We start from the raw sequence: 14,828 nt of genomic DNA on the forward strand, positions 1-14,828 counted from the left end.
ATTTAAAATCTTTTAATAATCTATAATGGAAAATAATCTGAAATGCATATGTATAGTGGTGGTGGTTTAGTCACTAAGTCATGTAACCCCATGGACTGTAGCCCACCAGGCTCCTCTGTCCATGCATTTCTCCAGGCAAGAATACTGGAGTGGGTTGCCATTTCTTTGTCCAACATATGTGTGTATGTACATACATATACTCTTATGTATATATATGTGTATATATATATGAGCTTCAATGATGGTTCAGGCAGTAAAGAATCTGCCTGCAATGCAGGAGGTACAGGTTTGATCCCTGGGTTGGAAAGATCCCCTGAAGGAGGGCATGGCAACCCACTCCAGTATTCTTGCCTGGAGGATCCCATGGACAGAGGAGCCTGGCGGGCTACAGTCCATAGGGTCACAAAGAGTCAGACATGACTGAGTGACTAACACACTGAAAGAGAGTAAGGAGGTGCGCGTTGGCTCCCTGGCAGTGTTCACCCAGCACGCCCATTTATCTTCATTGAGATTCAGGAGTTATTTACCGCATTCCCACGGGTGCAGCGCCAGCTGGAGCCAAACTTGGTCATCGTTTCCTCAGCAATTGTGTATTACATTCTAGCTGATGGTACATACAGCGATATAAATTGTTCACCAATAAACATGTCTCTTAAGAGCCTTATTTATCTTTGGGAAGCTTCATGAAATAATCATACAGATTCATCATGCCGTACTCTGCCCTTAGACTTTATAGGAGATTCCCCATTAACTTTAATGGGAAAGGTTGTTAGATGTCTTCTCCCCCCTCCCTTAGCATAGATCAAGGTTAGTGCGTGGCTAATAAAAGACATATTTTTTCAAGAGACCTACTTGGTCCTTTCTACCCACCTCCCCAGTGACTGCAAGAATGTGTTCTCCCAGGATGGTTTCTCATGTTTTGCCTTCTTCACAGTGAAGTGACTTACCCTCCAGTCTTTTGACCTCAAGCCGCACTTCCCAATACCTATTGGCCTCATGCTGGGAAAATCTCTCTGCCTTAAAACTCCAGAATTCTTTGTCTCCTCCACCCAATGTCTTTCCACCCTCTGTTAACCACTGCCAACCTGTTGCCACCGTGCTCACCGGAAATCGCGGCTAGCTTTCTTTTCTTTTGGTGTGCCCAGCTACTGGATGACGCTTCAGCCTTGGTCTTCCTCCTTTCTGTACTCGTCCAAAGGATCTGATCCTTCAGGCTTCCTCCCTCGGTTGGAATATGTCACTTTCTACCTTCTCATTTTCCACTGGTTCATTGATTTGTTTGGAATTAGCTCTTTTTATTGTTGTTATTTTATTTATTTGTCCGTCGGGTCTTACTTGTGGTTTGTGGACTCAGTAGTTGTGACATGTAGGCTTAGTTGCCCTAGGGCCTGTGGGATCTTAGTTCCCCAACCAGGGATCAAACCCATATTCCCTACATTGGAAGGTGGTTTCTTAACCACTGGACCACCAGGGCAGTCCCTGGAATTGGCTCTTATATTAGGGTAAAGGTTAAGCTGTTGTACCAAAAACACTCCCAAGAAACTGTGGCTTAAAAAAAGATTGTTTTCTGTCTCAAATAACAGTCCTGGGGAAGTGGCAGGGGGCAGATCTGCTCCCCCGGTCATCTCAGAACCTCAGCGTCCTCTGTCATTCCCTTCACAGTTCTTGGCTCACGGGAACAGCCAGGTCATCGGCATATCTGACATCAATGTTTGAGCTTGTGGGCTAGGAAAGAGGGAAGATGTCGTCTCTTGTGACTGGCCCTCACCTGAAGGAGATACTTCCACTCATCTCCCCTCTGCCCATACTCATCCCAGAGATGCATCAAGCTGCCCCACACCTGCTGTGAATTCTGCTATTGTGTGTGAGAATGGGAGACAGTGAACGCTTGTGTGTCTCCGGTGCTCTCCCCTACATCTATGCGTGGTTGCCCCAATCAAACATGGTTGAAACAAACCTTTCCTCAGAATAAGACACATGAAGAAGAAAGAAGTAAAAACCAAAGAGCTGAGCGGTGGTCTCTGCCACCATGCCTCAAATCTTCCTAAACTGAAACACTTTCCTTAAAGTTAACATAGGACATGACCTTCATAGAAAGAGACCATGCTTGGCTTCTTTCTCACCTACAGCAGACCTGAACCATCAACAGATACTGTGGATTCTTCCTGGACTGTGTGTTTGGAATATAATACACCTTCCTTCACCTCCACTACCAGTCCAACCATCAACTCTCTCCTGGATGATATATAGAGCCTACTAATGATTGGAATTCTGCATTTATACAATCAACATAGCAGCCAGAGTGGTCCTTTTGAAACAAATCAGAACAGGTCACATCTCAGCTCAAAATTATCCAGTGACTCCCATCTCGAATCAGGAGTAAAAGCCAAAATATTTATAGTGACCTACAAGGCCAACATCTGATCTTATCTCTCACCAGTCTGCCCCACCCTTCTGCTGCTGCCCAGACCCTCCAGGTCTGTTTCAGCTTCACTGGCTTCCTTGCTGTTTCTAAGACATGCCGACCACACCTTGTGTCCGGCTCTTTGCACACCTTTGCACTCGGCTCTTCCCTCTGCCTGGTTGCCTTTCCCCCAGGGATACACTGGGCTCCTCCCTCAGCTCCTGCAGGACCAATGTCACCTTCTCAGTGAGATCTTCCCCTGACTAACCCACACAGAATGGCAACACCATCTCCAGTTTTGTGCTGAGAAAAGTTTAGCCCTTTACTGTGGCTTTACCTTTACTTCCCTGGTGGCTCAGAGGGTAAAGCATCTGCCTGCAATGCTGGAGACCCGGGTTCGATCCCTGGGGTGGGAAGATCCCCTGGAGAAGGAAATGGCAACCCACTCCAGGATTCTTGCCTGGAGAATCCCATGTATTGAGGAGCCTGGTATGCTACAGTCCATGGGGTCACAAAGAATCGGACACGACTGAGCAATTTCACTTTCTTTTCTTTTTTTTTTTTTTTACTGTACTTTAGTTTTTGTTTCTTTAGCTTTTATCACTACCTGATATATTACTTGTTACTTGCTTGCTTGTTAATAGTGTGTGTGCCCCAGTAAACTGTGAGTGAGATGAGGGTGCACATTTTCACTGTCATATCTCTACCATCCAGAATACCTTAAGCACTCACTAAGGTATGAATGAATGTGAATGAATGGGTGGATAAATGAAATGGCAAAGGATGTAGACAACTCCCACAAGAAAAAGCACATCATAATCAAGCGTATGGGTAAATGTTCCTTACCACTTGCACTAATTGTCTACATCAGTGCTTACTATCAGGAGAGGGTGGGATGCTGTCCAGACAGCATGGAACAGTAACTCCTTAATTGAAACAATTGGAGGGGTTGACGAGACAGAAAACGTGCCATGCTAGGAGGTTCTGGAAGAGAATCAAATCTGGCAGGTGCCAGGGGCAGGCAAGGAGATTCTACCCAGCTGTAAAAATCAGTGAAAACAAGGGCTTCCCTGGTGGCTCAGGGGTAAAGAATCTGCCTGTCAATGCAGGAGACAAGGGTTTGATCCCTGATTGGGGAAGACCCCACATGCTGCAGAGCAACTAAGCCCATGTGCCACAACTATTGAGCCCGAGCCCTAGGGCCAGGGAACGGCAGCTACTGAGCCCTCATGCCCTAGAGCCTGCACTCCGCAACAAGAGAAGCCACCGCGATGAGAAGCCCACGCTGCTACTGCTAGAGAGGAGGCCCTCTTCATGCAACTAGAGAAAAGCCCTCACAGCACCAAAGAGCCAGCACAGCCAAAAATAAATAAATAAAATATTAAATAAAAAAAGGAGAGAATCAGTGACAACAGATTCAGGGTTAAGTTGGGGGCTGTAGGGATGTCTTAGAAGGTTAAGGCCAACAGGGCATGGTGGATTGCTAGATCTTGGACTGAAGGGTCGCAGAGAGGAAGACGATAACAACTCAAGAAATGTAACTGAAGCAGATTTAGGGTGCTGTAAAAATGAATAACACAAATTTGTATTGCAGTCGCCAGTGTGAGAGAAATCGGAAAGGAAGTGGTACCATCACATACGGCTGGTGACATAAATTAGTTCAATCCTTTTGGAAGATGATATGTATCAAGAAGAAAAAAAAAAGTGTATACCTTTCATTCCAGTAGATGCATCTCCTGTATTTTATCTAAAGAAGAATTTAATAGAAGAAACTAACTATAAATACAAAGACATTCACACAGCAGTCACCATCATAGCCAAACACTGAAAATGATCCAAGTGCTCATTAAGAGGGAATGACTAAATAAATGATGGTCTAGTAACTCGGTGGAATATCTGTCGTAAAGCTCTAAAAATTAATTATGAAATCATAGAGCCACACTAATGACGCTCATGACAATGTCAAGTAAAAACCAAACTACAAGTTGCAGACTACTGGTTGCAGATCTTTGGAACTATATGAACAGCATGGCTAAGACTGAAGGAGAATATGCAAAAATAATTGTGTTGATGGAAAGAGGATTTTATTCTTTCACTAAAGCTGACTTTAATTACTATAATTTGATACTAATAAGCTTTTGATGAAAGGAAATCACTTTTACATAAAAGTGGAGGGAAGACACTTCTCTTGGTGGCCAGCCAACTACTCCTGTCCCGTGGAATCCACTAGAGCCAGGCGTCACTGAAGAACTTGGAGAGGCAGTCTTCTGTCCAGAGCACCGTCCAGCCCGGCCACAGTGAGCGCTTGGCCAGTCTTACCTACTGGGTCTAGGGCAGAGAACCATTGGGATGCTGAGTGTGGATGCCCGCTTGGGGTTCCTGTGGTTGTTCTGCATTTCCTGCCTGTGACCAAGGAGACTTGCTGGAGACATGGACTTCACGAGGATGCTTCCTGCCTTCCTGGCTAAACACTGAGCAGCAGCCCCAGGCTTGAAGGCCAGGGTGGGAAAGACCCAGCCTTCCTGAGTTAGCAGCTGAGTAACCTTCTGCCACCAGAGGAGAGCTGGTAGCAGTCATTTAATTAGTCTCCGAGCCCGCAGGCACCTTGCTCTCAGTTCGACCATAGTGTAAGAGCCAAAGGGGCGTCCTGTCTGCCTTTTACAACTTGTCTTCTTTAATAGCTCACTTTTCCAGACTCCTCCACAGCCCGCAATGAGAGCCACATTGTCTCACAGAGACAACACTCATCCAGGTCAGATCATCTGTTGCCTTGACTCTGGGCAAAGCTACATTGACTTCCCTGGTGGCTCAACTGGTAAAGAATCTGCCTGCAATGCAAGAGACCTGGATTTGATCCCTGGTCAAAGATCCCCTGGAGAAGGAAAAGGCTACCCACTCCAGTATTCTGGCCTGGAGAATTCCGTGGACTGTATCGTCCATGGGGTCACAAAGAGTCGGACACGATTGAGTGACTTTCTCAGCAGCAGCAGCCATACAAATAGCTGTCAGCATTTGTCTGAATCTTCTCCACAGAAAAATACTCTCTGACCTCCTGCAATCATGCTCATCTGAAAAGCAAAGTGGTGTCCCACAGCTTGAGCCACCTGAAATTCCTACTAGTTTAATGGTTTTCTACAACACTGCTGTTTTACCATCCAACCTTCCATTCTACCTGTTAACCGAAGCAGAAAGTAATCATGTATCACCATTGCCTGAGCCTTAAAGTCCACCCACCCATTTAATCTTCACAACAGTTCTATGTAGGAGATACTGCTATGATCCCCATTTAACAGATGAGAAAACTGAGGCAGAGCCAACTGAGTAACTGGGCCAAGGTCCCACTGCAACTGGCAGAACTGGGCTTTGCACTACTTGGGTTCCCTTCGGGGAACTGCCCACATCACTACTTCCCTGCCTTCCTCCACAGAATTACTGACACTCCAGAGGAAGAGCACAGCTTTCAGGATAGACAAGCCTCCAGAATTCAGTTTGCCTTCTAAAGTATTTCTGAGTTGTGGAGAATTCACTTAAGCACAAGCCATTAAGTCCCACTGATGATCTGCCTGCTTCAGGGGAGGCGAAACAAGCTTCCCGCAATGTTTCAGCCCAGCAAAGTTTTTGGTTAATAGTCTCAAATCTAGTCCCATGCTCTGAGAAGAAAGTGGGGGCGGGGGGGGGGGTCTGAAACTGAAAGAGAAGTTTGGCTGTGAACATTAAACTTCTTTCTTTTTTAATATTTATTTATTTGCTTGCATCAGGTCTTGGTTGCAGCAGGTGGGATCTAGTTCCCTGGCCAGGGATCGAACCCAGGCCCCCTGCATCGGGAGCATGGAGTCTTAGCGACTGGACCACCAGGGAACTCCTTAAACTTCTTTTAAAAAATTAAGACCTTCAGTTTTAATATTTTTATTGGAGTATAGCTGATTTACAATGTTGTGTTAATTTCTACTCTACAGGAAAGTGATTCAGTTATACGTACATGTACATTTTAAAAAAAATATTCTCTTCCACTATGGTTTATCATAGGGTATTTCTTATTGGAATATAATTACTTTACAATGTTCTGTTATATCAAAGGATATTACATATAGTATAGTAGGACTTTGTTGTTTATCCATTCTATGTATAAAAACTTAACATCTGCCACCCCCAACCTCCCACTCCATCCCTCCCCCAACTCCTCCCCCTTGGCACCCGCAAGTCTGTTCTCTATGTATGTGAATCTCTTTCTGTTTCATAGACAGGCCATTTGTGTTATATTTTACATTCCCCATAAAAGTGATAGCATTTGGTATTTATTTGTCTTTCTCTCTCTGACTTACTGCACTTACTGCGATCATCTCTAGTTGCATCCATGTTGCTGCAAATGGCATTATTTCATTCTTTTCTACAGCTGAGTAGTTTTCCAAAGTATGTATGTTACCACATCCTCTTTATCCATTAATTTGCCAATGGACATTTACGTGGCTTCCACATCTTGGCTTTGTGGACAGTGCTGCCATGAACATAGGAGTGCCTGTATCTTTTTGAATTATAGTTTTGCCTGGGTATGTGCCCAGGGGTGGGATAGCTGGATCATATGGTTACTTTGTTTTTAGTTTTATGAGGAACTGTTTTCCCTAGAGGCTGTACCAACTTACATTTGGGGTGGGGTCTTTCCCTTCAGCAGGTGGAAGGGGGATATGAAATTATGGGAGTGATACACGGGTCTTACTTTCACTGTAACTTACACTTATAACCACGGGCAGGTAAAGAAGGAAGAATACCCAGTTCCAGTCCCCAAAAACAAAACCATAAAATTTCCTGTTCAAAGACCTCTGCTGTTTCCCAGTAACTGGGAGATCAGGCTGTGGTCCCCCCACTTCCCACCCAGAGCCCTGTCTGGTCCACTGCGTCTCCTTCCCCAGCCTCGGCTCATGAGGACTGCACCCCCCACCGCAGGCCACAGTACTCCGTTTAGCCGCCATCTCTGTGCCTGCGCCCTCCGCACCCTCTGCACCCTCACCAGAAAGGCCGCCTTGCCTTTTTCTGGCCTACTACTTATTTTCAAGACCTACTAAGCTGCTACACCTCTGTAGCTCTCTTCTCTTATCTCACCTTCTGCTTCCTGCTCCCCAGTTAGTCATCCTTTCCTTTGAGCTCCAGGATACACCGTGTTAGTTTTGTTTAAACCTTCACTGCATGATGTTATAATTGTTGGTTGCCATCCCATCTCCCTTACTCTAGCAGGAGCAACCGGAAGACAGCCACGCCTCTCTCGTCCTTATCTCTCACACCCCTTCCTACCTCCTTTCCTCGAGGCTCTTGAGTCAAGTCCTGTGACCATATGGGGAGGATTCTTAAATCTGTAGGTAATGTAATGAATAAGAGGAAGTTTTTAGAAATCTAGATGACAGTAGATATTTTTGGAAGGTGAGGCACAGAATGCTGTGTGCTAAGTGACTCAAGGACAAGTGATCCAGGAAATGATCTGGAGTGATGGTACCTGGAATGCAGCGGACTGTCTCTGACTGCTCTGAAATCAAGCCTTCCATTGGCCCTGATTCTTGTGTTCCTACATACAAGGTTGAGTTTGTACTTGTAATCCCTTCCCAAGGAGACTGTAACTGTCACAATTTCCCTAAATGATCCACAGGGGCAACCTCCTCTTAGCATAGAGGGTAGTTGTTCTTTCAAGAGACTGGGAGAATTGGAAAATATAACTGGCTGGGTTGGGTCGCCCTCGGGTACCCTGGCCTTGACTGGTCTCTGCTGTCCTTGTGCAGCCCTCAGTCCCTGCTTCCCATCGCACTCCACCCCCTCCCCTCCCTGCACCTCCTGACTCTCTTCTGCGGGATCACTCCCTGGGCCAGTTGGTCCACCCTCTCTGACCACATGATAAAGGACAGTGTTCACAGCACCTGCAGTTTCGACGATGCAGGTCACTCTTCTGAGTCATCTGTCCCTGTGTTATCAAACACACCACATTCTGAGAGCTTGCGTCTAAAAGTGTCACTGGCTATTCACATTTCTGAAAGGCTCCCCTTGCAGGTTTATTTTAGGGTAGACATCTGGCCTTCTGGCAGAAAGGTCCTCTTCATATTTTAATAGGGTTTGACACAGAAGCTTCAAGAAAAGAGATAGGAGTTGGCCTATTCCATCTACCCCAGGATACTTGCCTCTCTTGAAATAATTCATCCCTGGAAAGCAGCCAGGAACATCAGTGGAGACTTGCCCATTTGGATTCCATGGGGCCAAAATGCCTTCATTTCCTGTTTCGGTTTGAGGCTGAGATCACCAGCTTCACTTAAACAGAGGTGATCATCATGGTCCTTCAGGCAGAAATCCTTCCTTAATTTGGAAGGCAGGAGCCACTTAGGAGTATTTGTGTCTTAGGCACGTCACCTCCAAGGAATGATCCACAATATCTTCACGAACCCCCTCTCCCGCTGTGTTTCTTAACTTCACTAAGATGTATGTTCTAGCAGTAACTCACTGCAGAGCATTCATGTGTGCTCTTCATGGTTATTCACATGCACTACCCATGTGTGCTGTGGAAGTCATTCAGTCGTGTCTGACTCTTTCAACCCCAGTGACTGTAGCCCACCGGGCTCCTCTGTCCATGGGATTCTCCAGGCATGGAGTGAATAGCCATTCCTCTCTCCATTCCCATCTGCCACATTGCAGGCAGATTCTTTGCCGTCTGAGCCACCAGGGAAGCCCACCCATAAGTCACAACAAAAGGAGACTACCTCTGTACTCTGTGAATCAGTAGCCACCTGCCACGCGTGCCTATCTAAACTTAAGGTCCTTATCTAAACTAGGGTTACAAATGCAGATTCTTGTCTGTACTCATCACGCATCAAGAGCTTAGCAGCCACATGTGTCCGTGGCTGCTGTGTCAGATAGTGCATGTTAGAGAAATCTCCTATAATGGCAGAAAGTTCTCGTGGGTGTTTCCCAAACTACTCCTCTTTGGACAGAGAGAACCTTTGTGTGCTGTTACATTTCCACAAGTGAGTCCCAGTTTATCATGAAGTATATCCTCCAAGTCAGCGAAGACACCAAATAGCACCCCTCTCTCCCTACAGAGTCGATAGTCATGAACAGCAACTGTGGATTGACTAGGTGCCCGGTACTCTCCTACACAGTCACTTCCCCACGACTCCAAGGTGTGAGCGTGCTTTTAAGCATAATGAGAAATTCTGGTGACGAGAATGTTCTCCCCTTCATTATTAAGTAATGTGTTGGGAAGAAATGCTTTAATACGCTGCTCAAGGTAAAGGCTGACGCTCCAAGCTCATGCCCAAGGAGTAAAAGGCATTCATCAAATTACTCTATAATGATTTTTTTTCCCCCTGTGGGGGAGCGGGCAGAGGACAGAAAAAGGCAGCATCAGGAGGGTGGAAGCAGGAGGCACACATGGAGCTCCTCAATCTCTTTATTTTATTTTAACATTTATTTATGTTTTTGGCTACATCAGGTCTTAGTTGAGGCACATGGGATCTTCACTGAAGCGTGTGAACATAGTCACCCTGTGGCGTGTGGGATCTTACTTCCCTAACCAGGGATCGAACCCATGTCCCCTGCATTGCAAGGCGAGTTCTTAACCACTGGACCACCAGGGAAGTCCCTCCTCTGTCTCTTTAGGAAACCTATGTGATGTAGGAAGGACCCTCACGTATAGGCCTGGGGGCATCAGTGCAGGGAGGCAGGACTTGCAGGGTGACCTGGGGTCTCCCAGAAAGGAAGCCAGGAAGATAGCAGCTCAGTGCTGGATTCTGCCTCTCGTGGGCTGTGAGAGGTTGCTTAAGCCTCAGTGTTCTGACCTGCAGAATGGGGCCAGCGCCAGCTAACACAGATGTTTGCTTGAGGTCAGCACGGAGGGAGAGAGGGGGAACCCCATTAGTGCCTTCTCCCAGGCCACCAGTGCCTCCATGGCCTGACTGACACAGGCACCAAACAGAGCTACCTAGGTGGCACTTTCACTCCACACCCAAACTCTACAGAGCTGCCCAGGTTGGGGAGGGGCTTGTCTGTGCCCCTCCAAGAAAGAAAGTATGGTTTCTCCCACCGCTGCACCCATAAGCCTGGGAGTGGCTGGGAGAGGAACCGGGATGAAATCTGCCCGCTTGGGCGCTCCCAGCCCCCTGAGCAGAGGAGACTTGCAGCACTCTGAGATGCTTGATGCTCCCAGGAAGCAGGAAGTTTGTCTGGCTTTGCAATTCCATGTGCCGTGGAGCGGGAGCCCCAGCGCTCCCTGACATATTGCGCTTTAAACCTGTCACAGTAAATAGTCAGGAATTAATACACCAACTCCCTGAGTCTGGCAGTGCAATTTGCCATCTAAATTGTTACCTTCCACAGAGCGGTACATAAAACGAGCAGGTTGCTGGGACTTTTCAGCAGACCTGGCACTCACCGGGAAATAGGTTCTTCACCAAAGGAGGGAGGGGAAGGGATGGCAGGAAGTTGGCATCTCCCAGGTTCCTGCTGCCCGCCAAGCAGGGGGCAGGTGCTTAGCAGGCTCTGCCTCGTTTATCTCTACAGCCACCCTGGGAGGCAGGAATTACTGTTCCCCTCTTGCCAAGGAGGAAAGTGAAGGTCAGAGTCATTTGCTCAAGGTCACAAAGCTGGGGGATTAAGGAGTCACCCTCAGCCTGGGTGATTCTGACCCGTGTCACCCCCCTCCACTGAATCAGATCTTAAAACAGTTCTGGGGGAAGAGTCAACGTGAGGTATGGGAGCTGTTCAGCCTGAAGAGGGACGGTAGACAGAGCTCTACCCACCCCCAGAGGCGGTCCTTCGACCCTTTCTGTGCATGCCTCCCCCAGCAGTGGGTTCCTCCAGGTCCACACCCACCACTCACTTGGGAGGACAGTCTACGGGCTGCCACAGCCCTCTGCCCACAAGAGCAAAAAGCTCTGCGTGCCTGGAAGTTTCTGACCTCCCAGGAGTCCCTTAGCCAAGGACTGACTGACTGGGAACGAGGAAAGCCCATAAACTCTGAGGTGTGATCTTGCAGAGCTGTGCCTGGGTTCACAGCCCTGCTCCCTCAGCCCTCTCCCTCTGGGAGCACCACCCAAATAAATCCATTTCCCACGATCCCTGTCTCTGAGCCTGCTTCTGAGAAACTCACCCTAAGTCAGAGGGTTTTCTCCCTGAAGACGGCTGACTCGGATCTGGGGCAGAGTTGACAGAATGATTCAGGTCTCTCTTCCTTCATTAATAAGTCACTGGGGGCCAGGACTTCTCTGTGCCCACCACAGTGCCTGCACAAGAATCTTTGCCTGTTGATGAGTGCACACTGGTAAAAACCTGTGCCTTTGGATGTATGATGAGTCATAATTTGAACCAAGATCCATAAATGCAGATTTTTTCTCTTTTATTGAAGCATAGGTGATTTATAATGTGTTAATTTCTGCTGTACAGCAAAGTGACTCAGTTATACATATATATGAGCTTCCCAGGTGGCTCAGTGGATAAAGAATCCACCTGCAATGCAGGAGATGCAGGACACGTGGGTTCAGTCCCTGAGTCAGGAAGATCCCCTGGAGGAGGGCATGGCAACCCACTCCAGTATCATTGCCTGGAGAATCCCATGGACAGAGGAGCCTGGGGGGTTACAGTCCACAGCGTCGCAAAGAGTCAGACACGACTGAAGTGACTGAGCACAGCGCACACATTCTTTTTCACATTCTTCTCCATTATGGTTCCCTGTGCTATACAGTAGGATCTTGTTGTTTATCGATCCTAATTTGCATCTGGTGATCTCAAATTCCCAGTCCATCCCTTGGCAACAATAAGTCTACTCTCTATGTCTGTGAGTCTGTTTTGTAGAGAAGTTCATTTGTGTGATATTTCAGATTGTACATACAAGTAATAGCATCTGGCATTTGTCTTTCTCTTTCTGACTTAACTTTACTTAGTATGATAATCTCTAGTTCCATCCAGGTTGCTGCAAAGGCCATTATTTCATTCTTTTTATGGCTCAGTAATATTCTATTGTATGTATGTACAGCATCTTCTTTATTCATTCCTCTGTCGGTGGACGCTTAGTTGTTGCCATGTCTTGGCTGTTGTAAATAGTACTGCAGTGAACACAAAGGTACATGTATCTTTTTGGAATTTTGCTTTTGTCTGGATGTATGCACAGGAGTGGGATTGCTGGATCATATGGTAATTCTACTTTTAGTTTTTTGAGGAAACTCCATACTGTTTTCCATAGTGGCTATACCAAGGTATACTCCAGCCAACAGTGTAAGAGAGTTCCCTTTTCTCCATATGCTCTCCATCTTTTATCATTGTTTGTAGACTTCTTGATGATGGCCATTCTGACCACTGTGAGGTAGCTCCTCATTCTAGTTTTTATCTGCATTTCTCTAATAATTAGCAACATTGAACATCTTTTCATGTGCTTTTGGCCATCTGTATGTTTTCTTTGAAGAAATGTCTATTCAGGTCTTCTGCTCATTTTTCAATTGAGTTTTTGTTGTTGTTCAGTTGTATGAGCTGCTTATTTATTTTGGAAACTAAGCCCTTGTCGGTCACTTTGCAAATATTTTCTCTCATTCCTTAGGTTGTCTTTTTGTTTTGTTTATGGTTTCCTTTGCTGTGCAAAAGCTTGTAAGTTTGCTTAGGTCCCATTTGTTTATTTGTGTTTTTATTTCTATTGCCTTGGGAGACTGACCTAAGAAAACATTGGTATGTTTTATGTCAGAGAATGTTTTGCCTATGAGCTCTTCTAGGAGTTTTATGGTGTCAGAAGTGCAGATTTTTCAAAATAAATTCATTTATTTTTAATTGGAGGATAATTGCTTTACAATATTGTGTTGATTTCTGCCATATATCAAAAAATATGGACGACTTCACGAATCTGCGTGTCATTGTTGCACAGGGCCCATGCTAATCTTCTCTGTATTGCTCCAATTTTAGTATATGTGCTGCGAAAGCAAGCACAAAAGTGCACATTTTTAAAACCTCACCCATAAAAGGTGTCCCCTCTTCCCAGAGGGATCTTAACACAACTGGTACGTCCCACTCACCCAACTTGGGATACAAACCAGTCGTCTCTCTTCTTTTCTTTGATCACCCAGCTCCCGCCTTTCCACATCATCTGGAAGAAAATTCCTTCCCTGGACATTCTCTATCCCCATCTCCCAGTATCCTTGGGCCTTACAGATTTAAGAGGTCAGTCTTGCCTTGAAATGCCTGGTGGAAAGAGAGCGAGAGTCTGCCCAGTCTTGTTCCTGGTAATTGCGTCTGCAGCTGCCACATGGTATCATCACGGAAGACTGGTCCTGAAGAGGTGGGCAGACTCGGGGTCAGAGCCACACTGCCCTACTGTGCAGGCTGCCCCCCGGCTCCAGAAATGCAGTGCTCACACACAGCCATGTGGCCCTAGAATACAAACATGCCGTCTGCAGCTGGTTCAGCTGTGCACAGCAGCCTGGCTCACACAAACCTCCCCACAGCTGGGATGCCTCAGCTTGGGCTCCAGGGTGGCAGTTCTTTGATGCACATTCACATATGTTTAGCCTGCTCTGTGTGTGCAGTGAGAGGAACATCCAACCGCAGCTCCCACCCTGCCTTCCTACCCGCCCTGCTCCTCTCCCCCCACACTCACCAGCCTCTAGACTCCAATGCTGGTGAGCCAGGCTCACCAGCTCAGGCCTCCCTTCCTCGTGGTGAGCTCACCCTTGGGCCCCTGGGTGTCTTCTGGTCAAGGAGCTCAGTCAGTATGACCCAGTCCCCCAGGAGGTCCTAACCTCTCTGAGCATCAGCAGTCATCTCCCCTCGACTCCCCAGTCACTTGGCTTCCACCTTCCCACCTAGGAAGCCTGTCGTTCAGTCACTCAGTCATGTCCGACTCTTTGCGACCCCATTGGCTGCAGCATGTCAGGCTTCCCTGTCCTTCACCATCTCCCGGAGCTTGCTCAAACTCATGTCTATGAAGTCGGTGATGCCATCCAACCTTCTCATCCTCTGTCTTCCCCTTCTCCTCCTTTTGCCTTCAGTTTTTCCCAGCATCAGGGTCTTTTCCAATGAGTCGGTTCTTCACGTCGTATTGGAGCTTCAGCTTCAGCATCAGTCCTTTCAATGAATATTCAGGACTGGTTTCCTTTAGGGTTGACTGGTTTCATCTCCTTGCAGTGCAAGGGACTCTTGAGAGTCTTTTCCAACACCACAGTCAGTTCAAAAGCATCAATTCTTCGGCACTCAGGAAACCTGAGACTGAATTTTGTCTTCCTCAGAATTTATATGTTGAAATTGTAATCTCTAGTTCCCCACACTTTGACCTTTTTGAGGGATTTTGTTTGTTTCTAAAATATTTATCTATTTGCCTGTGCCTGGTCTTAGTAGAGATCTTAGAAGATCTTTGATCTTCTTTGCAGCACGTGGGATCTTTAATTGCTGGCATGCAAACACTTACTTGCGACATGTG

At 46.7% G+C, this 14,828-nt stretch overlaps 1 non-coding gene across 1 annotated transcript; it reads right to left on the reverse strand.

Moving 5' to 3' along the window:
• Window positions 1-13,235: 13,235 nt before the first annotated feature.
• On the reverse strand, window positions 13,236-13,342 carry LOC138984818 (U6 spliceosomal RNA). Its single transcript, XR_011462102.1, has one exon. It is a non-coding gene; the product is annotated as a U6 spliceosomal RNA (small nuclear RNA).
• Between the last annotated feature and the right edge of the window lie 1,486 nt (window positions 13,343-14,828).

Source organism: Bos mutus, chromosome 22 (genome assembly GCF_027580195.1).
Source record: "Bos mutus isolate GX-2022 chromosome 22, NWIPB_WYAK_1.1, whole genome shotgun sequence".
Lineage (NCBI taxonomy): Eukaryota > Metazoa > Chordata > Mammalia > Artiodactyla > Bovidae > Bos > Bos mutus.